Genomic DNA, 14,352 nt, shown 5'->3' with positions numbered 1-14,352 from the left:
AATTTAGAACTCAGCAGAGGAGGACAAAGGGTTTGATTAGGGCAGGGAAAATGGAGTACGAGAAGAAGCTTGCAGGGAACATTAAGACGGATTGCAAAAGTTTCTATAGATATGTAAAGAGAAAAAGGTTAGTAAAGACAAACGTAGGTCCCCTGCAGTCAGAATCAGGGGAAGTCATAACGGGGAACAAAGAAATGGCGGACCAATTGAACAAGTACTTTGGTTCGGTATTCACTGAGGAGGACACAAACAACCTTCCGGATATAAAAGGGGTCGGAGGATCTAGTAAGGAGGAGGAACTGAGGGAAATCCTTATTAGTCGGGAAATTGTGTTGGGGAAATTGATGAGATTGAAGGCCGATAAATCCCCAGGGCCTGATGGACTGCATCCCAGAGTACTTAAGGAGGTGGCCTTGGAAATAGCGGATGCATTGACAGTCATTTTCCAACATTTCATTGACTCTGGATCAGTTCCTATGGAGTGGAGGGTAGCCAATGTAACCCCACTTTTTAAAAAAGGAGGGAGAGAGATAACAGGGAATTATAGACCGGTCAGCCTGACATCGGTAGTGGGTAAAATGATGGACTCAATTATTAAGGATGTCATAGCAGCTCATTTGGAAAGAGGTGATATGATAGGTCCAAGTCAGCATGGATTTGTGAAAGGGAAATCATGATTGACAAATCTTCTGGAATTTTTTGAGGATGTTTCCAGTAGAGTGGACAAGGGAGAACCAGTTGATGTGATATATTTGGACTTTCAGAAGGCTTTCGACAAGGTCCCACACAAGAGATTAATGTGCAAAGTTAAAGCACATGGGATTGGGGGTAGTGTGCTGACATGGATTGAGAACTGGTTGTCAGACAGGAAGCAAAGAGTAGGAGTAAATGGGGACTTTTCAGAATGGCAGGCAGTGACTAGTGGGGTACCGCAAGGTTCTGTGCTGGGGCCCCAGCTGTTTACACTGTATATTAATGATTTAGACGAGGGGATTAAATATAGTATCTCCAAATTTGCGGATGACACTAAGTTGGGTGGCAGTGTGAGCTGCGAGGAGGATGCTCTGAGGCTGCAGAGCGACTTGGATAGTTTAGGTGAGTGGGCAAATGCATGGCAGATGAAGTATAATGTGGATAAATGTGAGGTTATCCACTTTGGTGGTAAAAACAGAGAGACAGACTATTATCTGAATGGTGACAGATTAGAAAAAGGGGAGATGCAACGAGACCTGGGTGTCATGGTACATCAGTCATTGAAGGTTGGCATGCAGGTCCAGCAGGCGGTTAAGAAAGCAAATGGCATGTTGCCCTTCATATCGAGGGGATTTGAGTACAGGGGCAGGGAGGTGTTGCTACAGTTGTACAGGGCCTTGGTGAGGCCACACCTGGAGTATTGTGTACAGTTTTGGTCTCCTAATCTGAGGAAGGACATTCTTGCTATTGAGGGAGTGCAGCGAAGGTTCACCAGACTGATTCCCGGGATGGTGGGACTGACCTATCAAGAAAGACTGGATCAACTGGGCTTGTATTCACTGGAGTTCAGAAGAATGAAAAGGGACCTCATAGAAACGTTTAAAATTCTGACGGGGTTCAACAGGTTAGATGCAGGAAGAATGTTCCCAATGTTGGGGAAGTCCAGAACCAGGGGACACAGTCTAAGGATAAGGGGTAAGCCATTTAGGACCGAGATGAGGAGGAATTTCTTCACCCAGAGAGTGGTGAACCTGTGGAATTCTCTACCACAGAAAGTTGTTGAGGCCAATTCACTAAATATATTCAAAAAGGAGTTCGATGAAGTCCTTACTACTAGGGGAATCAAGGGGTATGGTGAGAAAGCAGGAATAGGGTACTGAAGTTGCATGTTCAGCCATGAACTCATTGAATGGCGGTGCAGGCTAGAAGGGCCGAATGGCCTACTCCTGCACCTATTTTCTATGTTTCTATGTTTCTATATGCCCTGACAGTGTCTCAACTACTTCCAACATTCCCTCGCTCATGTTCGCTGACAATGTTTCACCTCCCTGTGACATGCACTCCCTCATGTTGAGCAAAAGATTGTCAGCTACCTGCGACATTCGCTCCCTAATGTGCACCGAATTTGTTTTTGCTGGCTGAGCTATTCCCTCCCTCGTGTTCCAGGACAGCATTCCCATTTCTCATGAGAGCGTTGTTACTTCCTCCGACAGTCCTGATACCTCATCACCCACCCCACTGATGGTGTCCAGGAGTGATCAGGTAAGATCAATGCTCCCTGCACTCATTACCATCATGTCAACCACATCTGTTAGATCCTGCACCTCAGGAGAGCATAGTCGAGGTCTCCTTCCCTCCTCATCCTGGGTGTGGTTCGCTGCATCACACTGGGACCCACAGCCTGGGATGGCGGGGCCCTGGGTGTGCCTCGTTGCATCCCACTGGGACCTGCAGCCTTTGACAGTGGGGCCCTGGGTGTGCTTCTCACTGGAATCCCCAGTCTTGGATGGAGGTAAACCATGGAATGTCCGACCAACACTCAAACCACTACTCAGAGAAGGGACTAGCACCTCAATGGATGACAACTGTATCTGCTCCAAAGTGAGTACAAAGTGACTTCATCCATTCCCTCCCCCTCCCCCTCACCTCCATACTCTTGATCTGGAAGGTGGGATTAGAAGATATTCTCCTCTTCAAGCTCGTCCCCGTCTGAATCTTCTTCTACATCATCAGGGTTGGCCTCAAGTTCTGCAAAATATAATAGAACAGACAAATGGTTAGCAGCAGAGGAGGGGGCAGGGTGGGTGGCATGAGTCGACTCACACAACGCAGGCAGCAGGCTAATTTGAAGGACCACGATGAATGATAACACATTGCATCAACCGAAACATAGCTAAGGGAGACATCCCCATGATCCGAAGCATGGCTAGCCCCGTGCAATAGTAACATTTAGGAAAGCCAGACTGTGGAATTTGCAGGACTTACCATCTCCCTCAAGTGTGGGCCCAGCTTGTGCAATGGTGGTTGCTTTTCTCCAGGCAGGACCCATCAAAGCAGTGACTCTCTCTTCCAAGGGTATCAGTGGGTGCAGATTTGTCGGGCCTCCTCCTGTTCGAGTTCTTTCTCGTTTCTTGTATGCCACCTTCCTCTGCAAAGATGAAAATATAACTTTTTAGAGAGAGTGTCTTTCTGCTGGATGGGATGGTCACATTTACAATTGCAATTTCATTGAAAAATGAAAATATTACTTGCACTAATTACTTGACCAAGGTCCTGCCATTTCTTTTTGCACTGGCCTCCAGACATCGGGGTGGTCACCATTGCACAGTAATCTTCTGCAAGTTGGTTCCAGCATTTCTTCATTTCTTTGGATGGTACTTTAATGTGACCTCTGTTGGTGTCCAGCTCCTGCCATCTGCCCTCAATCACAGTAACGAGTGCCTCCACTTCATTCCATATGAAATTCTTGGTCCTTGTGCCATGTTGCATCTTGTATTGCAGGTCTGATTTTTCCAAAGAGAATTAAAGTTCTCACACACAACTGGCTCTTTAAAAATGGCCGATTGCAGACTGGGAGCTGTACTGCGCATGCACCCATAAGAATCACGTCAAAAACGTTCTTTGTTTTCGCGCATGCACTGAAGGGGCGGCATCATTTTTTCGAGGAAGACATTTGACTCCAACTCACGAGGCTACAGCACAGGCTGCATGGTGCCAATTTTAGAAAATAGAGCGGGGAAACTTGACACATTTATTTTTGGAGCAATTGTGGCCTAGATAAATGGGCATAACTCTGGCAATATGCCAAAAACTGGCTTTGGGCAAAATTGAGCCCAACCATATCTGTTTGAGATCTATGCCATTCTATACTGGAGCGAGGAGAACATGCCGGGAGATCTCAGAGATGCAGCGATCATGCTCATTTTTAAAAAGGGGATCAAATCCTGCGGAAACTACAGGGGAATCTTCCTGCTATCAACCACTGGGAAGGTTGTCGCTAGAGTTCTCCTCAACTCCCTGTGGCCGAGGAGCTCCTCCCGGAGTCACATTGCAGATTTCGTCCCCTACGGGGAACAACGGACATGATCTTTGCAGCACGCCAACTGCAGGAAATATGCAGGGAGCAGCGCCAGCCCTTATACATGTCCTTTTCGATCTCACAAAAGCCTTTGACACTGTCGACCGTGAGGGTTTATGAAGCGTCCTCCGCCGTTTTGGATGCCCCCGAAAGTTTGTCAACATCCTTCGCCTGCTCCACGATGACATGCAGGCCGTGACCCTTAACAATGGATCCATTACAGACCCAATTCACGTCTGGACCGGGGTCAAGCAGGGCTGCATCATCGCTCCAACCCTCTTCTCAATCTTCCTCGCTGTCATGCTCTACCTCACTGTCAACAAGCTCTCCGCTGGAGTGGAACTAAATTACAGAACCAGTGGGAAGCTGTTTAACCTACGCCGCCTCCAGGCCAGGTCCAAGATCACCCAAACCTCTGTCGTTGAACTGCATTATGCAGATGACGCCTGCATCTGTGCACATTCTGAGGTTGAACTCCAGGGTATAGTCGAAGTATTCACCGAGGCATATGAAAGCACTTGCCTTACGCTTAACATCGGTAAGTCAAAAGTCCTCCACCAGCCTATCCTCGCTGCACAGCACTGACCCCCAGTCATCGAGATTCACGGCATGGCCCTCGACAGCGTGGACCACTTCCTATACCTCGGGAGCCTCTTGTCAACAAAGGTAGACATTGATGCGGAGATTCAACATCGCCTCCAGTGCGCCAGTGCAACGTTTGGCCGCCTGAGGAAAAGTGTTTTTGAAGACCCAGGCCCTCAAACCTACCACCAAGCTCGTGGTCTACAGGGCTGTAGTAATACCTGCCTTCCTGTATGGATCACAGGCATGGAAGATGTACAGAATACACATCAAGTCGCTGGAGATATATCACCAACGATGTCTCCGCAAGATCCTGCAAATCCCCTTGGAGGACAAATGCACCAACATCAGTGTCCTTGCCCAGGCTAACATCCCCAGCATTGAAGCACTAACCACACTCGATCAGCTTCAATGGGCAGGCCAATTAGTTTGCATGCCAGATACGAGACTCCCGAAGCAATTAGAAACATAGAAACATAGAAAATAGGTGCAGGAGTAGGCCATTCGGCCCTTCTAGCCTGCACCGCCATTCAATGAGTTCATGGCTGAACATTCAACTTCAGTACCCCATTCCTGCTTTCTCGCCATACCCCTTGATCCCCCTAGCAGTAAGGACCTCATCTAACTCCTTTTTGAATATATTTAGTGAATTGGCCTCAACAACTTTCTGTGGTAGAGAATTCCACAGGTTCACCACTCTCTGGGTGAAGAAGTTCCTCCGCATCTCGGTCCTAAATGGCTTACCCCTTATCCTTAGACTGTGACCCCTGGTTCTGGACTTCCCCAACATTGGGAACATTCTTCCTGCATCTAACCTGTCTAACCCCGTCAGAATTTTATATGTTTCTATGAGGTCCCCTCTCATTCTTCTGAACTCCAGTGAATACAAGCCCAGTTGATCCAATCTTTCTTGATAGGTCAGTCCCGCCATCCCGGGAATCAGTCTGGTGAACCTTCGCTGCACTCCCTCAATAGCAAGAATGTCCTTCCTCAGGTTAGGAGACCAAAACTGTACACAATACTCCAGGTGTGGCCTCACCAATGCCCTGTACAACTGTAGCAACACCTCCCTGCCCCTGTACTCAAATCCCCTTGCTATGAAGGCCAACATGCCATTTGCTTTCTTAACCGCCTGCTGCACCTGCATGCCAACCTTCAATGACTGATGTACCATGACACCCAGGTCTCTTTGCACCTCCCCTTTTCCTAATCTGTCACCATTCAGATAATAGTCTGTCTCTCTGTTTTTACCACCAAAGTGGATAACCTCACATTTATCCACATTATACTTCATCTGCCATGCATTTGCCCACTCACCTAACCTATCCAAGTCGCTCTGCAGCCTCACAGCATCCTCCTCGCAGCTCACACTGCCACCCAACTTAGTGTCATCCGCAAATTTGGAGATACTACATTTAATCCCCTCATCTAAATCATTAATGTACAGTGTAAACAGCTGGGGCCCAGCACAGAACCTTGCGGTACCCCACTAGTCACTGCCTGCCATTCTGAAAAGTACCCATTTACTCCTACTCTTTGCTTCCTGTCTGACAACCAGTTCTCAATCCATGTCAGTACACTACCCCCAATCCCATGTGCTCTAACTTTGCACATCAATCTCTTGTGTGGGACCTTGTCGAACGCCTTCTGAAAGTCCAAATATACCACATCAACTGGTTCTCCCTTATCCACTCTACTGGAAACATCCTCAAAAAATTCCAGAAGATTTGTCAAGCATGATTTCCCTTTCACAAATCCATGCTGACTTGGACCTATCATGTCACCTCTTTCCAAATGCACTGCTATGACATCCTTAATAATTGATTCCATCATTTTACCCACTACCGATGTCAGGCTGACCGGTCTATAATTCCCTGTTTTCTCTCTCCCTCCTTTTTTAAAAAGTGGGGTTACATTGGCTACCCTCCACTCCATAGGAATTGATCCAGAGTCAATGGAATGTTGGAAAATGACTGTCAACGCATCCACTATTTCCAAGGCCACCTCCTTAAGTACTCTGGGATGCAGTCCATCAGGCCCTGGGGATTTATCGGCCTTCAATCCCATCAATTTCCCCAACACAATTTCCCGGCTAATAAGGATTTCCCTCAGTTCCTCCTCCTTACTAGACCCCCCGACCCCTTTTATAACCGGAAGGTTGTTCGTGTCCTCCTTCGTGAATACCGAACCAAAGTACTTGTTCAATTGGTCCGCCATTTCTTTGTTCCCCGTTATGACTTCCCCTGATTCTGACTGCAGGGGACCTACATTTGTCTTTACTAACCTTTTTCTCTTTACATATCTATAGAAACTTTTGCAATCCGTCTTAATGTTCCCTGCAAGCTTCTTCTCATACTCCATTTTCCCTGCCCTAATCAAACCCTTTGTCCTCCTCTGCTGAGTTCTAAATTTCTCCCAGTCCCCAGGTTCGCTGCTATTTCTGGCCAATTTGTATGCCACTTCCTTGGCTTTAATACTATCCCTGATTTCCCTTGATAGCCACGGTTGAGCCACCTTCCCTTTTTTATTTCTATGCCAGACAGGAATGTACAATTGTTGTAGTTCATCCATGCGGTCTCTAAATGTCTGCCATTGCCCATCCACAGTCAACCCCTTAAGTATCATTCGCCAATCCATCTCAGCCAATTCACGCCTCATACCTTCAAAGTTAGCCTTCTTTAAGTTCTGGACCATGGTCTCTGAATTAACTGTTTCATTCTCCATCCTAATGCAGAATTCCACCATATTATGGTCACTCTTCCCCAAGGGGCCTCGCACAACGAGATTGCTAATTAATCCTTTCTCATTACATAACACCCAGTCTAAGATGGCCTCCCCCCTAGTTGGTTCCTCGACATATTGGTCTAAAAAACCATCCCTTATGCACTCCAGAAAATCCTCCTCCACCGTATTGCTTCCAGTTTGGTTAGCCCAATCTATGTGCATATTAAAGTCACCCATTATAACTGCTGCACCTTTATTGCACGCACCCCTAATTTCCTGTTTGATGCCCTCCCCAACATCACTACTACTGTTTGGAGGTCTGTACACAACTCCCACTAACGTTTTTTGCCCTTTGGTGTTCTGCAGCTCTACCCATATAGATTCCACATCATCCAAGCTAATGTCCTTCCTAACTATTGCCTTAATCTCCTCCTTAACCAGCAATGCTACCCCACCTCCTTTTCCTTTTATTCTATCCTTCCTGAATGTTGAATACCCCTGGATGTTGAGTTCCCAGCCCTGCTCATCCTGGAGCCACGTCTCCGTAATCCCAATCACATCATATTTGTTAACAATTGCTCTATGCGGAGCTCCTTCATGGTAACCGAGCCAAAGGTGGTCAACGGAAACGTTACAAGGACACCCTCAAAGCCTCCCTGGTGAAGTGCGACATCACCACTGACACCTGGGAGACCCTGGCCGAAGACAGTCCTAGGTGGAGAAAGTGTATCCGGGAGGTCGTTGAGCTCTTCGAATCTCAAAGGTGCGAGCGTGAAGAGATCAGGCGCAGACAGCGGAAGGAGCGTGTGGCAAATCAGTCCCAACCCCCCCTTCCCCCGACGAATAAGTGTCCCACCTGTGACAGGGTCTGTGGCTCTCGTGTTGGACTGTTCAGCCACCAAAGAACTCACTTTACTCGTGGAAGTAAGTCTTCCTCGATTCCGAGGGACTGCCTATGATGATACTGTAACAATGACAGCATAGCTGTTGGTGAGTTCATTAGGGCTAGAATTTCCATTGTTACCAGCATTGCACATATCTCGGCAGTATTCCGGCGGTAAACGTTGTTCGACTTTTTAGAACTGCCGGAATACCGCTAAGAACCGAAGCCGCTAGTTTCGGCAAATTTTCTTTGGTGGTGGCGGTGGCGGTAGTGGTATTCACTGCGCGGTGGTGGTTCTAATAGTGGAGTAAGGCTGGGCAGTCCTAGCAACGGGCATATGCGCATGCACAATTTTCTTTTTCTCTGAGTTATTTTTCCCCGCGATTTCGGGGGTCAGGGCTCACCTGCGCATGCGCAGAGTGAGGGGGAAGGAGAGAGAGAGAGAGACAGACAGACAGGAGAAGTTATTTTGCTTGAGGACAGAAAAGAAATACCAAGGAGTCAATATCTGATATAATATAATATAATAATATTATAAAGAATATAATTAATTAATATATATATGTAAGAAATTAACAGTACCTACCGAGAACGATGTAAGGGGAAGACGAGGTGCAGCCGGAGAGAGAGAAAGGCGGAAGGAGGAGGGCCATGCGCTTCTTAGAGGAAGACCCTGGAATCACGAGGTCGAGGCTCGATGGGGGCAATTGATCCGGGGTGGGCGCGAAAAACCCGCCCCGGCGACATATCAGTGAATTTGGAGAGAAATCGCGGAGGTGGTGTCTTCTGTGGCACAAGTAATGCGAAGGGCAAACTGTCATGTATGCATGTTAATATTTGTACTATTACACTAGACCACTGAATGTACCTTCACCCTGTATACAGTATACCTGTACTACCAGAGGGTGCTGCTGCTGGAGACCTATGGGTCACCTGTACACTGCAGGTAACCAAGTATAAAAGGGAGTTCACCTCTTGGTGTCCTCACTCTAGGAGCTGCAATAAAGGACTAAGATCACTACAGTTCAAGTGCTATACCCTTACCTCGTGGAGTCATTATTAGAGTGCTTGCATATACCACAACTGGCGATGAGGTTATGAATTTCCATGCACAATATGTCCAACCTAAGCAAATTCGCTGATGGGAAAATTGGGATACCTTTGTGGAAAGGCTAGAACACTTTTTCATCGTGAATGACCTGGCTGGGGACTCACCGATCTCGCTGGCGAACAAGCGCAGAGCCATCCTGCTCAGCAATTGTGGGCCCACTATCCATGGCCTCGTCAGGGACCTGCTAGCCCCAGCAAAGACGACGACCAAGACCTATGCGGAGCTCGTAACTTTAATACAAGAACAACTTAAACCTAAAGAGAGCATCTTCATAGCCAGACACCGGTTCTACGCCCACCGGCAGCCCGAAGGCCAAGAAATTGCTAAATACACTGCAGACCTGAGAAGATTAGCTGCACTGTGTGATTTTGGTGATCACCTCACCGAAGCACCAAGGGACATCTTCGTTATTGGAATCGGCCACGAGGGCCTCATCCACAAGCTGCTCTCTGCGTACACTACGGTCACCCTGCAGAACGCAATCAAAAACGGATAATGAGTCACACCCAGGACTCTAACCCAACGAGTACAGTGGAACGAATGGCGACCTTCAGAGGCAAGACTGCTGCCCCGAGTCCCGCAACCCTGAGTCCGCCATATGGGGCCAACCGGCTAGCCCTATGCTGGCGCTGTGAAGGAAACCACAGGGCCCACCAGTGCCGATACAAAGACTATACCTGCAAAGGCTGCAATACTAAAGGTCACCTTCAGCGATTGTGTAGAAAAAGTTTTACTCACTGAGTCGCTGAAGAGTTGGCCGATCTCCTGGGCTCCAGCGCTGATGAAGACGAAGCTGCTCAGCCCCTGGAAGAGGAGTACAGAATATATACCTGCTCCACTGAGAGTTCCCTGTGGAGAATGGAAGTAGAAATCAACGGGATTCCAGTCTCGATGGAGATCGACACAAGGGCGAGCCAGTCGTTGATGAATCAGACGGCCTTTGAGAGACTCTGGGAAAATCCCGCCAACGACCCAAAATGTCCCCAATCCAGGCAAAGCTGCTCACCTGCACAAAAGGCACCATCTCAGTTCTTGGCAGTGTGGATGTCCAGGTATCCCATGGTGGCACGATGCACAAGCTTCCCCTGTGGATCGTTGCCGGTGATGGTCCAACGCTGCTGGGAAGAAGTTAGATGAAGCAAGTCCAAATCTGTCGGAGTGAGGAAGGCCTCCAGGCCCCGGCGATCGACGTGCTACGCGGCCTCAAACTTGGATCCATCGCAACACCTGGAAATCTTACCCTCCCGACTCGACTGAGCGGCGACGGCACAGACTGCACAACTCAACGAGATGATCCAACCTGAACAATCAGACCTCACCTTCCGGGCTCCAGTGGCAGGACTCTGAGGGAAGAAGATCAGCGCAGAAGGTAGATTCCCAACGTCCGTGGCAGAACCTGGGGAGAAAAGGATCACCGCAGCTTACCTCATGGAGAGAGAGAAGATGGCTCCCGCACCACGAGGCGAAGCATCTGGAATCAAGATGGCCGCGACCAGATCATGAGAGGCAGCGTTGAGAGAGCAACACGTGTCACCGAGCAGCAAACCGGATTGGGGTAAAGATTGCAAGGCCCCCTTAAAGGAGACCGGCAACCCAGAACAACTAAAGGGACAGTTCCACTCTTGGCACAGCAATGCCGGTTGTATTAAAGATAAAAGTCTAAAGAATGAATGCAGGTACATAAATGTACTGTTGATGGTGATGCTGGCAATGCTAATGGGTGAAATATAACGAATGCTTCAAAAGATGATGTAAGTGACAAGTTTGCACTGTTGAACAGTGATGCCAGTAACGCTAATGTGACAAATGTAACCTTTGTAAGTGACAAACGTGACAGTGTAAAGAAGTATAACAATGTCGAAGTAGCTAGTAGCGATCGGAGCCAATGTATCATGTGTGGTAATGATAGAATGAGAATGATACTGGGTTCTACATGTACAATGAGAATGCCAAAGGGACCCCCCCCCCATGAGAAACACCCAGGTCCAGTGACTACTGCGATCATGTAGCCTGCGCTTTCGGGACCAATGTGATGCCCCAGGAAGGGTTCACACACACCCAGTGGGAGCATACCCACTGCATGGACAGCAGTCAATGGGCAACACAGCCACCATCACTGGCAACTTACCCCAGATTGGCCCTACCCCGCCGGCCACCAGGGCCAGCACCAGGATCAAGAGGCCAATACCCTCCAACTTTCCCGGCGGGACTGGAATGACCAGACTTCCACCACCAATGGAGGACAAGGAGGCCTCACCACCCTGTGACCCTGACCACTACTAAACGCCACCACCTACCCATTCTACAATATATGTATCTTACCCATAGAACTTGCTTCACCACTGTGGAATCCTCCAACAATGACACCCACAAGGTCTATGTATGAGGGGGGGGGGAATGGGTGTGTGCAGCCACGAGCACATGGATCACACCTGGCACCCACACAACCCTCACCACAACCTCCCACAGCCCACTACTGATCACCTCCCCATGTCATGGCAATAAGGACGTGGGAAAGGCTTAGGGGGGAGTGTTGTCATGTATGCATGTTAATGTATGTACTGTAACACTAGACCACTGAATGTACCTTCACCCTGTATACACTATACCTGTACCACCAGAGGGTGCTGCTGCTGGAGACCTATGGGTTACCTGTATACAGCAGGTAACCAAGTATTAAAGGGTGTCCTCACTCCAGGAGCTACAATAAAAGACTAAGGTCACTACAATTCAAGTGCTATACCCTTACCTTGTGGAGTCATTATTAGAGTGCTTGCATATACCACATAAACCAGTGCCACAAGCAGTGGAACGATATGGTTGCGTCGGCGAGAGTAAGTAATAACTTTTATCATGCCCTGTCTAATTAGTCATAATGTAGATCTTATGTCATAAAGCTTGGTGTTATTTCCCATCATCGATCTCATTGCGCTAGTTTTGTACTTAGATGTGTTCATCATGCACCACTTGCGTCCTAATGGTACATAAATGGTCCATTGAGGAAAGGACTGGGGATGGTTAATTGGGGATGTCTATCTATGTGTTCCGTAATAATAGCTGTGAAATTAGTTTACACATTGCATTTGTCACGTTTGCAGAGAAAATTAGCCAGCAATAGGGCGGAGCTCTATAAGACTGTCGACTTGACCGACCTGAAGGAGCGTGCTCTAGCCCTGATGGGCACGCATGGTCATGCGGCCACACGTGTTGCTGCTGAACTGGTGCTCATGGAGGGTAAGTCCTGCATAATCCCTGGGCTGTAATTCAATGTTATGTCAATATAATGTAGAAATTTTAATGTAATGCTGGGAACACGAAATGTTATGTCATGCAGTTTCTGTCTACTCTGTTTATGATAATTTGATATCATGATTCTCGGCAATATATGATGCAGCGGTGTTGCTCCTCTACATAAGCCTGCGCAAGGTGAGCATACTCATGTCGCCCCTGATCCCTCCCCTCCCCTACCTCCCCTTCCCTCCCCTGCTGCTAACCACTAATATTATGTTTTACAGTTCCATCGGAGGAGGAGCAGCAGCAGCAGTCTGCACCAACCGCTCCTCCCAAGAGAGCTGCAGGAGTGGACTTCGCAGAGGAGGAGAAGGAGGAGCCGGAGGAGGAGGACGTTCATCATGTTGACACTCCTCAAGCTTTTGTGGTGGTGGTGAGAGAGGAGAGGAATATTGAAAGGTTCACTCTACCTACAGCCACCGCTTTCTCTTCAGAATCCAATTTTCCCGGATTCTAATCCGAGGAAGCAGGACCAAGTGCAGCGATGCACACCGAGTGTTCCAGCCCCTGTGCTGAATCCACAGCGGCTGATCCAGCAAGGCGGGTATGTTCCACGACAAGCAAATGTTGACCCGGACATGGTGGGACTGTCTAGGTTGATCGTTGACCTGGGTTGAGAGCTCATCCAGGCCATTGGTGCTTATCCGAAAACATTGGCGCATCATCAGTCCATCAATCGGAGGACATGGCGGGGCTGGTTGCAGCGGTGAGGGAAAATACCAAGTCTTTCAATGCCATGCGGCAATTGATGGTTTCAGGATATGATACTTCATCCTAAGGTGTCATATGACGACCAATGGCAAAAGATGGTCTCAGATAGAATCATTGGAGGGTGGAGGTTGGGGGGCGGGGGGTGGTGTTGTTTTTGTATATTTTATTAAAGATTTGTTGATGGTTGAGGGCTGTTTGCAATTTTATATGGTTTCTTTGTTGTGTCGTTGTTGTTTGTAATGTTTTTAATGTTTTTAATGTTTGAATCTTTGTATTTAATTTGACATTTTTACAAATTTAATATTTTATAAAAATGTTTTATTTAAGTAAACCACTCTTGTGCAGTGTCGCACTCACTTTTACAAATGAGGAGTAACAATCATTATAAGGTTTGCGTACAATGGCCAGGCAAGGGTGAAACCTCTAACTCTCACCGTTCAAGCAAAGTGTTAATTTATGAGCTGCTGATGTATCGCTTCTCGGCCTTTTGGCTAAGATCAAGTGTAGTACCGTTTCTGACCAGCCACCATGACCCCAGGGTGGTTCCTCCCTGGTCAGGAAGGTATATGCTTGCATTTTTGGAAACAGGAGGTGGGTGGGGAGGTTTGACCCATCCACCTCCATGGCACGAACCTGGTATTGCAGTACTTCCAGGAACGGTGCAGTGGCTCTAGGCCTTTTGGCTAAGAGCATTGGCGCAGAGTGATCCTTGGCATGTGCAAGGTGACCTCTGGCGTTTGTGATTTGACAAAGAATTGGAACGATTGGCTACGAATTTAAAAAAAAAAAAAAAAAAATCAGTTTTGCAGTTGCTAAAGCACCACAAGGCTTCCCCTGTGCTGTTGTGGGGGTTGCTGGCATGGGTTCATCGCCAGGTTCCTCGTCCTTCTTGATATCCTTGTCCTTATCCTCCACCCCTCTCTCTTGAGGAGGTCCTGCAGTCCATGTGGCAATTCCTGTCCCCTCATTGGAGGTATGGCCTCCTCCTCTGCAAGCGTC

General features: G+C 47.9%; 1 non-coding gene across 1 annotated transcript; it reads left to right on the top strand.

Annotated features, from left to right (window-relative positions):
• Window positions 1–13,824: 13,824 nt before the first annotated feature.
• LOC139275349 (U2 spliceosomal RNA) lies at window positions 13,825–14,023 on the top strand. Its single transcript, XR_011595713.1, has one exon. It is a non-coding gene; the product is annotated as a U2 spliceosomal RNA (small nuclear RNA).
• The last annotated feature ends 329 nt before the right edge of the window (window positions 14,024–14,352 follow it).

Source organism: Pristiophorus japonicus, chromosome 10, assembly GCF_044704955.1.
Source record: "Pristiophorus japonicus isolate sPriJap1 chromosome 10, sPriJap1.hap1, whole genome shotgun sequence".
NCBI lineage: Eukaryota > Metazoa > Chordata > Chondrichthyes > Pristiophoridae > Pristiophorus > Pristiophorus japonicus.
The sequence above is the reverse complement of the archived record's forward strand: the minus strand, read 5'-3'. Positions and strand labels throughout refer to the sequence as shown.